Here is a 9,942-nt window from a genome sequence, read left to right as displayed (position 1 = left end):
TTGTTGGTCCAATTATAGTCAGAGATGGCGGGGAACCGGGCAGCTAAAATGGAGATGGCAGGCGGCTGTTTGAAGCATCCTCTGCATCCTGATATCTCAGTGAAGGTGAAGGCAGGGCTTGGTCTATCTAGGAAAGAGGTATGCGAACGTCTTACCAAAGAGACGGGTACAGCAAGGGGGAAGGAAGCCATAGGAGACCGGGTTGGATTCCTCGAAAACGGGAAAGATATACTAGAGGCTGACGCGATGGGGGTTCTTGTAAGGCTTGATGAGGGAAGTGGCGAGAATGGGATGGATGGTGATATTGGAAATGAAACACAGGTTGCTGAAGGCAGGGGTGAGAATGGGGCAAATGTGGATATTGGCTCTGTACAACAAGAGATCTGTGGTGGGAATGCTATGGACAGAGAAGAGCAAATGCTTGAGAATAAAAGGGCATGGAAACTGGCAGTTGAATTCGGAGCAATGTAATACAATGAAGAAGATGATATAATGGCAATTTTGCAAGAACAAAATGAAGCACTAGATCAAAAAAGGAGGTTGGCAAAGCAGAAAGAAAAGGGTCGAAGATGCAGACCAAAAAAATTCAAAAAGGTGTGTAAAAAAGTTTCATTATGATTTTTAGCTCTTGGAATGTTACGGGACTAGGAGGGGTTGGAAAATTGAGTATGGTTAAAGAGCTAAAAAAGAAACAGAAATTGAATATGTTGGGTTTAGTTGAGTCTAAAATGCAAGTTGTGACTAAGTTTGATGTTGTACGAATCTGGGGGAGCGATGCTGTGGGGTGGGAGTTTGTAGGATCAGAAGGCACGTCGGGGGGTCTATTGTTGATGTGGGATGTCTTGCTATTCAGAATAAATAACTGTTACAAAGGAGAAAGATGGTTATGTGTTGAATGAGTCCTTTTGAAAAATGATTTTCGTTGTGCTTTCTGTTTGGTATATGGTGCTCATAATAGAACAGGAAAACTTGCTGTATGGGAGGAACTGAGCTTTGTAGCTGGCTTATGCCAAGTCCCGCTATGCTATATGGGTGACTTTAATGAAGTCATTCATGTTGAAGAGAGGAAAGGTCAGGACAGATTAACAGCTTCAGCAGAAGATTTTAAGAGTTGGATTCAAGATATGCAGTTAGTGGATTTACCTTTGAACGATCGCAAATATACATGGTTTAGAGGCAGCTCTTGCAGTCGTATTGATAGAGTTCTTGTGAGTGTAGAATGGACAGAGGAGTTTCCAGAGGTTTGGTTAAAAGGGGGATCGAGAGGCCTGTCAAATCACTGTCCAATTATAGTTTAGAACACCACTTGCAGAGGTGGTCCGCGTCCATTTCGAAGTTTAGATTCCTGGTTTACACACGAAGGTTTCCTAAGAATGGTCAGAGAGGAATGTAGAAATCTTGGTGAGGTGCAATTCACAGATAAGCTGAAGGCTCTTACAGTACCTTTGGGAAGATGGCATAAGGACAAATTCAGTGACATGGAAAAGAAAATTCAACATTTTGAGGAGGAGATCAGGAAGGTAGATGAGTTGGCAGGAAATGGAGTATATGATAGTACATCGGAGGCTAGAAGGAAGGCTCTAGTAAGCTGTTGCAAGCAGTGGTATGTGAGAAAAGAAATACACTGGAAGCAGATGTCACGCTTCTATCATTTTAAGGATATGGATAAAAACACTAGATACTTCTATAACTTGGCATCGAGGAACAATAGACTCAATAGACTTGATGCTCTGGTAATTAATGAAAGGTTGATAAAAAAATCAAGTTAGGATTAAGATTGCTATCAGAAATTTTTATAAAGAACTATATCACCAAGAGAGATCACCAGTTGTGGGTTTTAGGGAAAATTGAATTATTAATTTATCTATCATTTTAAGGATATGGATAAAAACACTAGATACTTCTATAACTTGGCATCGACAAAAAGATGGAACAATAGACTTGATGCTCTGGTAATTAATGAAAGGTTGATAAAAAAATCAAGTTAGGATTAAGATTGCTATCAGAAATTTTTATAAAGAACTATATCACCAAGAGAGATCACCAGTTGTGGGTTTTAGGGACGAACTGGTAAATTGAATTGATGAAAAAGATTCAATAGCTCTGGAGAGAACACCGACAATGGAGGATATAAATCTCGAGTAATTAGTAAATAACTAATCAATAAATTAATTGTTTATCAAAGTAATTAAAAAATAAAATTTTATAGTTTAATGTAATAGAACTAATTAAAATAAGAATTTTGACACTAATTTTAAAGAATTTGGCCCAAAATTAAACTGGACGGACCAAACCGATTGAACCGGACCTAATACCCAACCCATTTAACCCCTTACTACCCCCCCTTCAGCCACGACCCTTTCATTTTCAATTTGTGTAAAGGGATCCACGATAAGAAGAGAGGAGAGTGATGGAACCCTAACTCACATTCCACTTTCAACTTCAATCTTTTGTAACTTTCAATCCGGAGCTTCGATTGACGAGCCGTCAGCGGCCATGCGTTATCTTTCGTAACTTTCAATTCGGAGCTCCGATTGACGGCTCGTCAGCGGCCACGCATTCATCTCAGAATTCTCTACAAACCCCAGGACTCAATTAGGTAAGGAAATCACTTCTCAGCTTCGATTTTCTCCTTCCCCAATTTTAAAAATATTATGTATTGGGTGTTGAGATTTTGTCAATTTTGATGTTTTAGGACCGAATTAGCTTGCATGAATTGTTGGGTGTTGTTCATTTGAGCCATGGGTAAGGTAAGAAAACCCTAACCCTTGTCACCTTACTGAATTTGTGAACCCTAAGGTAATTCTAAAGGTAATTATGTTGTTAGATTGGAAATTAGTTGAGAAGTGGAATTAATTTGAGGATATGGGAGCTTGAGACCGATTTTGGAAGCTAGGTTCCTCGGTAAAGGATTGTGATTGATTAGCTTGCGGTGCGGGAATGCTTGAAGTGTTCCGGGTGGTTTCTCGTATTTAATATGTAATGTCTTGTGAAAACTTAGGCTAGACGACATAGGATAAGTTGGATTGAGAATGTTGGATTTGGTTGGTAGTTTAGTTGACAATGTATCTTTGATTTGTTGAGGAATTATAAATTCATTGGTTTTGTGACATGAATATAGTTGATGATGGTGGAAAGATGATATTTGAAGTGTATGATGATGTAGGTATTGATGAAAAATGTTTTAAAATGAAAGAGTTATGCCCATCGGAAGTTTAGTGCAAAAAGTGAAGGATGGTCTAGAGTAACTGAATTGAGATGTTAATGATGAGATTAGGGATGACTGTGTGTGGCCAGAATGGTCGATATGTGTGTATGGCCAGAATGGTCGAGATGTGTGTGTGGCCGGAATGGTCGAGAGGGCAAGGTTTGGGTGCGATCCCGCTTGCTTGTTAACTTGAAAATATATTCGGATGGCAAGTTGAGGACGGAAGTTCCCTCTCTTGTCGTGATGGGGATATGGGGAAGGTGGAAAGGCACTCTCCTTCGTATTGTTTCCCCCACATTCTTCTCTGGCTACAAGGTGGAAAGGCACGCTCCTTCGATGTGGAAAGGCACTCTCCTTCAATGTGGAAAGGCACTCTCCTTCGTATATCCTCCAGGAGAAGGTGGAAAGGCACACTCCTTCGATGTGGAAAGGCACTCTCCTTCGTTTATGATCCTCCTGGAGATGCGCAACCTAGAGACAAATGTATGGGTTAGCTACCAGATGTGTCGGGTTCTAGCGATTTAACCAACACGTGAGCTTACGGCCAGTAGGACAGGCATGCATCATGTTGCATTTTTTTGCTTTGTTTAAGTATGCATAATTGTTTTGGTTTGCCTATCTGATAAATTCTGTTTAACTGATAATTGTGATACTTGCTGTAACTGCTCCTTAAATGTGTTTGTCTTGTATTTGCTTGTGTTTGTGATTGTCTTTCTGTTTTGAGTACTATGGTGGTGGACAAATAGTAATGATGATTTGTTTTGAAATGGGCTGGAGATTGGGTTGAGTTTATTTGGGCCGGAAGTCGAGTTGGTTTGAATTGGGCCATAGGCCGAGACTGGTTGAATCAGTAATAAGGGTTAGTTAGCAATGACTTGTTAGTAAGTGGTAAAATGTATAGAATGTTATATTAGGTGTAAGGGAAAGTAAACCACATGGTAAAGTTATACTGTGACTTGGGCACTGTTCCGGGGGTTACCTGAAACTGTAGGTCGATCTCGGACGAGATCTTCTGTACTGGTCAGAGATGACGTGTCCGGCTGGTGAGTGACAGCCGGAGCTGTTGTATCCGACTTGTGGACTGGCTATGCTGCTGATCCTTCATCACCGGAGGGTGGGGGGTACCTGCAAGGGACTCCGATGCTTAAGTTAGCAAGGGTATTAAGCAGGTTTTTAGTAGAATCAGAGTATGAGTTATACCTGGGTGCTCTAGTGTATTTATAATAGCGTGGAGTGACCTTCTTAGATAAGATAAGTTAGTTATTCTTATCTTATCTTATCTTTGAGTGAGGTCAGCTTATCTTCAAGGGAACCACCCTTCTCTCTGTAGGCTTGGGATGCCTTTGGATTTGGGTCGTATTCCTTGAGTTGGGCCCTTTTTGGGCTTTACCTGTCGATTTGGCCGAGCTCTTTGGAAACAGGTCGGATAGTCTGACCTGAAGAGGTCGGTCGCTTTGTCGCTAATCATCCCGGGTTGGATATCTCGACCCAGGTATGAACAGTACCCCTACTCGAGCTCGGTCTTTCTTTCGGAGGTTGAGTCTTAGTTTCAGGACTTCGATCCTTCTCTGGCGAAGCCGAACTCGAGCATTTTGTCGATTTTATCTTTGTAGAGTTCTTATTTTGAATGCGGAACGTTTCTTCTGAAAGGGCGCGCTTTTGTATTAGCATCCTACCCTTGGGAACGTGCGAGGGTTTAATGCCCTCATTAATGCATTTTTAATGCTCCATTTCTCTTGGCTCTTTTATTTTGAATTTCAAGAAACAATTTTCTATTTTCTGTAACTTCCCCTCTTTTCTCTATGCGACGCTTTGTCTTGGAACTTTGTTGGTGCTTCGCTTGAGAGACGATTTCCTCAACTTCCTTGCTTCGGCTTTCGGCTTTCTTCAGAGCTTTCCTCCTTTCTCCAGGTTTGGTTTCTACTTTCTGCTTCTTTCGTTGCTTTGCCTTCGGTTTTTTTATAAGGTTTTGATTTTTGTTTGAAATGCATGCTGGAAAGTTTGATCCTTTTTTCGTCGTCATGCTTTAATTTGTTGTTGTGATGCATATTTTTGACATTTTCTTCTGATGATTGAGGTTTTGTTTGTTTTATTGTTTCTGACTGTCGCCTTCATATTTTGGAATTTTGGGTCGATGAACTGTTTGATAATCTTTTGAAGGTTGACTGCGCCTTTTGTAGCTTTCTTTATTGATAGACTTTGTAGCAGATAACGTTCTTTCTTATATTTGCTTTGTCTTTCTCTTCATGTTGTTGTTTGTCTGGAAGTGAAGTTTTTTCTTTCGTCGAGGGTTTTGTCAAGATATTAGCCTTGTAGATTTTTTCTAAGTCCTTACTCTGTCACTGCCTCCAAAGGATGCCCCTGAACCTTGTCTTGGGGTTTTTCTTTTATCTGTTTGTATGCTTGAGTCATATTCTGTGAGATGTTTGGGTTAGTAATCTTTTCTTTCTTCTTTCTTGCTGTAGGACTAGTTGACCTCATGTCTTCTTGCAAGAACATTGTTGAGACATCTTCCCAAGTCCCTGAGGGCATGGCTGATTGGATGGATTCGATGGTTCTTTTATGTGTTTCTTTGGTTGATTCCGAGTTTTGTCAGCAACTTAGGCAATTTCATAGGGTTTGTAGTAGTGGTAGTGAGAAAAAGAACTATGAACTTGTAGTAGTAGTAGTAGGAGAGGGTCTGTTTTTCTACCCGAATTGCTGGAGAGCGCCCCTTTTTCTACGCCTACGACTTCTTTTTTGGCCAAATGAATATCACTCTTCCTTTCACTGATTTTGAGACCAACCTGTTATGGTCCTGTAATGTAGCTTCGTCCCAACTTCACCCCAATTCCTGGGGTTTTATAAAAATCTTTCAATTGTTGTGTCATGAATTCGGTATCCCTGCTTCACAATCCCTCTTTTTTTATCTCTTTGTTTTGACAAAGCCTGGGGTAGTTAAGAAGAAAGCCGCTTGGGTTTCTTTCTGAGCTTCCCAGGGAAAAAAGGTTTTCTCCATGTTTTATGAATCTTTCCGTGACTTCAAGAATTACTTTTTTAGGGTCCGAGCTGTTGAAGGAGCTCGGCCCTTTTTCTGGATGAGAATGATGAACCCGCATTTCCCTTGGAATGGCAAAAGGATGTAAGGGTATCTAGGTATACGTGGGAAATGTTAGATGAGGCTGAGCAAGCTTTCATGACTGTGCTAGAAGAAAATTGGGGGCAGCCTGCCCATCTTGACACAAAAAAATTTTTAACCAACCCCTCTCTCCTTCGAGCTGAGCTGGGTAGTGATATTATTTTTGGTTTTCCTTGTTTGTTGAGTTTATTTCTTGCAAGCTCTTTCTGATTCATAACTTGGTTTTCTGCTGTTATGTTTTGTTTGCAGAGATGATTAAAAATAATGAATCCATGAAGGCCTTTAAGAGGGCAAGAAAGGCTACTGCAGCTCAAAATGTCTCGGCTAAGGCGGCCGGTGAGGGATCATCGTAGGTTCAGTCGAAGCCGGCCGTACCGAGCTCGCCGGGGTTGAGGAAGGTAATTCCTACTCCCCGGGTTCGTTTGGCTGATCCTCCTCAAGTTTCTGTTGCTACTTCTGGTGCTCTTCCAAACAAAAAACAAAAAACAACTGAGCCTTTTAACCTTGATGCCCCTGACTTTGACACTGTTGAGTTTGTCGATCAGCAGATTGGTCCTTACGGTACCATTCCTACCGATGATGTCTCTTTCCTTCGCCACTTGAATTTTATTACTCAGAGTAGCGTCAAGATGGCATTTATGGGAGCTGCCCTGTACCGGACTGCCCAAGACCTCCCTCTTCATGCTACCAAAGCTTTTATGGAGGGGGCCAAGCAAGAGTTCGACCGTATGAAGGGTCTGAAGGAGGAGCTCCAAGTGAAAGTAACCAAGCTGGAGAAGGAGTTGGAGACCGAAAAGGTTAGTTCTGTTGCCTTGGCGGCTTCTGTGAGGTTGGCTGAAGATACCACTTTGAGGTACAAGGATAGCTATGTTACGGCCTACAGGGAGGTGATGCGTCTCAGGGAGGAGCTAGAGTCTGCCCGGGTTGATTATGCCGAGCTCCAGGGTCACCTTGTCGGCAGTGTAAATGCTGCTTATGAGAACCTGAAGGAGCAAGTTCAAGTTCTCGCTCCCGAGGTTGACCTTACTCTCTTCAGCCTGGATAATGTTGTAAAGGATGGCAAGATTGTCCCTGACGATCCTGACGATGATGATGTTGAACCTTCCTCTGTTCTTGCTGCCAAAGCCTCTGTGGTGCCAACCTCTTCAACTCCTTCAGCTGAGGCCGATCATTCTGTGTCAGATCCTGACTGTCAAATCTTAAATCGGGATGATGGGACTGTGGATGCTGTGCCCATTCAGACTCGCCCTCCTTGGTAGCTACCTTATAGAGTTTTATCAAATTTATGGTTCATTTTATCCCTTTAGGTGTTATAATCTGAGTGTTAGCGTTCTAGGATTGCCTCTGGCTTTCTCGGGACCTTATTTATTATATATGTGGATACCTTAACTGTTTCAAGGGTTACCTGAAACTAGAGGTCGATCTCGGACGAGATCTTCTGTACTGGACAGTGCTGACATGTCTGACTTGATGGACTGATTGCACTGCTGATCCTTCGTCATTGGAGGGTGGGGGGTACCTGCAAGGGACTCCGATGCTTAAGTTAGCAAGGGTATTAAGCAGGTTTTTAGTAGAATCAAAGTATGAGTTATACCTGGGTGCTCCAGTGTATTTATAATGGTGTGGAGTGACCTTCTTAGATAAGATAAGTTAGTTATCTTATCTTATCTTATCTTATCTTTGAGTGAGGTCATCTTATCTTCAAGGGAACCGCCCTTATCTCTATAGGCTTGGGCTGCCTTCAGATTTGGGTCGTGTTCCTCTATTCAGGGCCTTTATTTGGGCTTTCTTGACAACTTGGCCGAGCTCTGTGAGAAGAGGTCGGATAGTCTGACCTGAAGAGGTCGGTCGCCTTGTTGCTGAACATCCCGGGTCGGATAGCTCGACCCAGGGTATGAACAGTGCCCCTGCTCGAGCTCGGTCTTTCTTTTTGAGGTCGAGTCCTAGTTTTGGGACTTCGATCCTTCTCTGGTGAAGCCGAACTCGAGCATTTGTCGATTTCCTTCTTTGTAGAGTCTTTGTTTTTTAATGCGGAACGTTTTTTCCTCTTGCTTAGAAATGCGCACTTTAGCGTTCTAGTTTTTTGGGAATGTGCGAGGGTTTAATACCCTCATTAATTGATTTTAATTGCCTCGTTTCTTTTGGCTCTTTTGAACTTTACGCAAGAATAGTTTCTCTTTTTTGCTGTAACTTCTCCTCTTCTTTCTCGCTTTCAGTTTTTGCTTGAGACTTGCATTTTTGCGCTTCTTTCCGCGACGTCATTTGGTGATTTCTTGGTGTTTTCTTTGCTTGAAAGGCGATTCTGTCTCTTCGTCTTCAATCTTCATCGAAGTTTTCTTCCTTTGTTCAGGTTAGTTCTTCTTTTCATTGTTCTCATCATTTTTCTGGTAAAGCTTTGATTCTGAATGTATGTTGAAAAGGTTGAACCTTTTTTGTAGTCTTGTGTTTGTTTGTCACTGTAATGTATTTTCTGGCTTCCTTTTCGTCTTTGTGCATACTCCTAGTACTTTCTGTGGAGACTTTTTAGGGATTTGCATGTTTTGCTGTTGCTTTTGGTTATTTTTTGATACTCGAAAACTGCATTTGCTTACTTCTGCAAAGATTGCCCTTGATTTTTGCCCTATTGATAGCTTTCCTTGCTACTGAACTTTGTAAAAGATGATCGGTGCTTGTTTTGATTTACTTTGTTTGTTCAGGGGAGGGTTTTATTTCTCTGAAGAAAAGGTTGCGTCTTTGATGATATTTTGTTGCTTAGTAGCTTCGTTCGTTGATCGAAACTGGAATGGTGAGTCTGGAAGGTAGTTTATTTTGATGACTTTACTTGATTTGTGGCTCGTAGCTTTCTTCTCAAAGTGTCGCTTTAGTTGAAAAAGGGGGTTTATTGTTTTCTTGTTAGGACGTATCTAGATGTAGGCTTGTAGGTTTTCCTGAGTCCCTGTCCTGCTAACTGCCTCCAAAGGATGCCCCTGGATCTTCTTGGTGTGGGTCCTGGGGTTTCCTTTTGTTGTTTGTACTGCGCTGGATTATGTTGGCCGAGTTTTTTTGATTTCGTCCGAGATGTTTTTTAGTAATCCAATCTTCTTTTCTTGTTTGTAGGACTAGTTGGCCATGTCTTCTCGCAAAAATATTGTAGAGACGTCCTCTAAGGTCCCTGAGGGGATGTCCGATTGGTTGGACTCCCTTGTTTTGATGTGTGTTTCTGTGGTAAATGCTGAATTATGTACGGAGCTTAGGAAACATCACCGCCTCTGTAAGAGTAGAGATCAAGAGAGGAATTATGAATTGATAGCACCTGACTCTGAGGAGAGGGTTTGCTTCCCTGCCCTGACTCAGGGGAGCGCCCTTTCTTTTATGCTTACGACTATTTTTTCAGCCAGTTGGACATCACTTTTCCCTTCACTTCCTTTGAGACTGATTTGCTGTGGTCGTGTAATGTAGCTCCATCCCAGCTTCATCCAAACTCCTGGGGCTTTATTAAGATTTTTCAGCTTCTTTGTCGAGAGTTGGATGTTACCCCTTCTCAAACTCTTTTCCTTTATTTGTTTGTTTTAACTAAGCCCGAGATTTCTTCAAAAAAGAAAGCCTCGTGGGTTTCTTTTAGATCTGCACAAGGACA

Source organism: Arachis ipaensis, chromosome B05 (genome assembly GCF_000816755.2).
Source record: "Arachis ipaensis cultivar K30076 chromosome B05, Araip1.1, whole genome shotgun sequence".
Taxonomy (NCBI): Eukaryota; Viridiplantae; Streptophyta; class Magnoliopsida; order Fabales; family Fabaceae; genus Arachis; species Arachis ipaensis.
The sequence above is the reverse complement of the archived record's forward strand: the minus strand, read 5'-3'. Positions refer to the sequence as shown.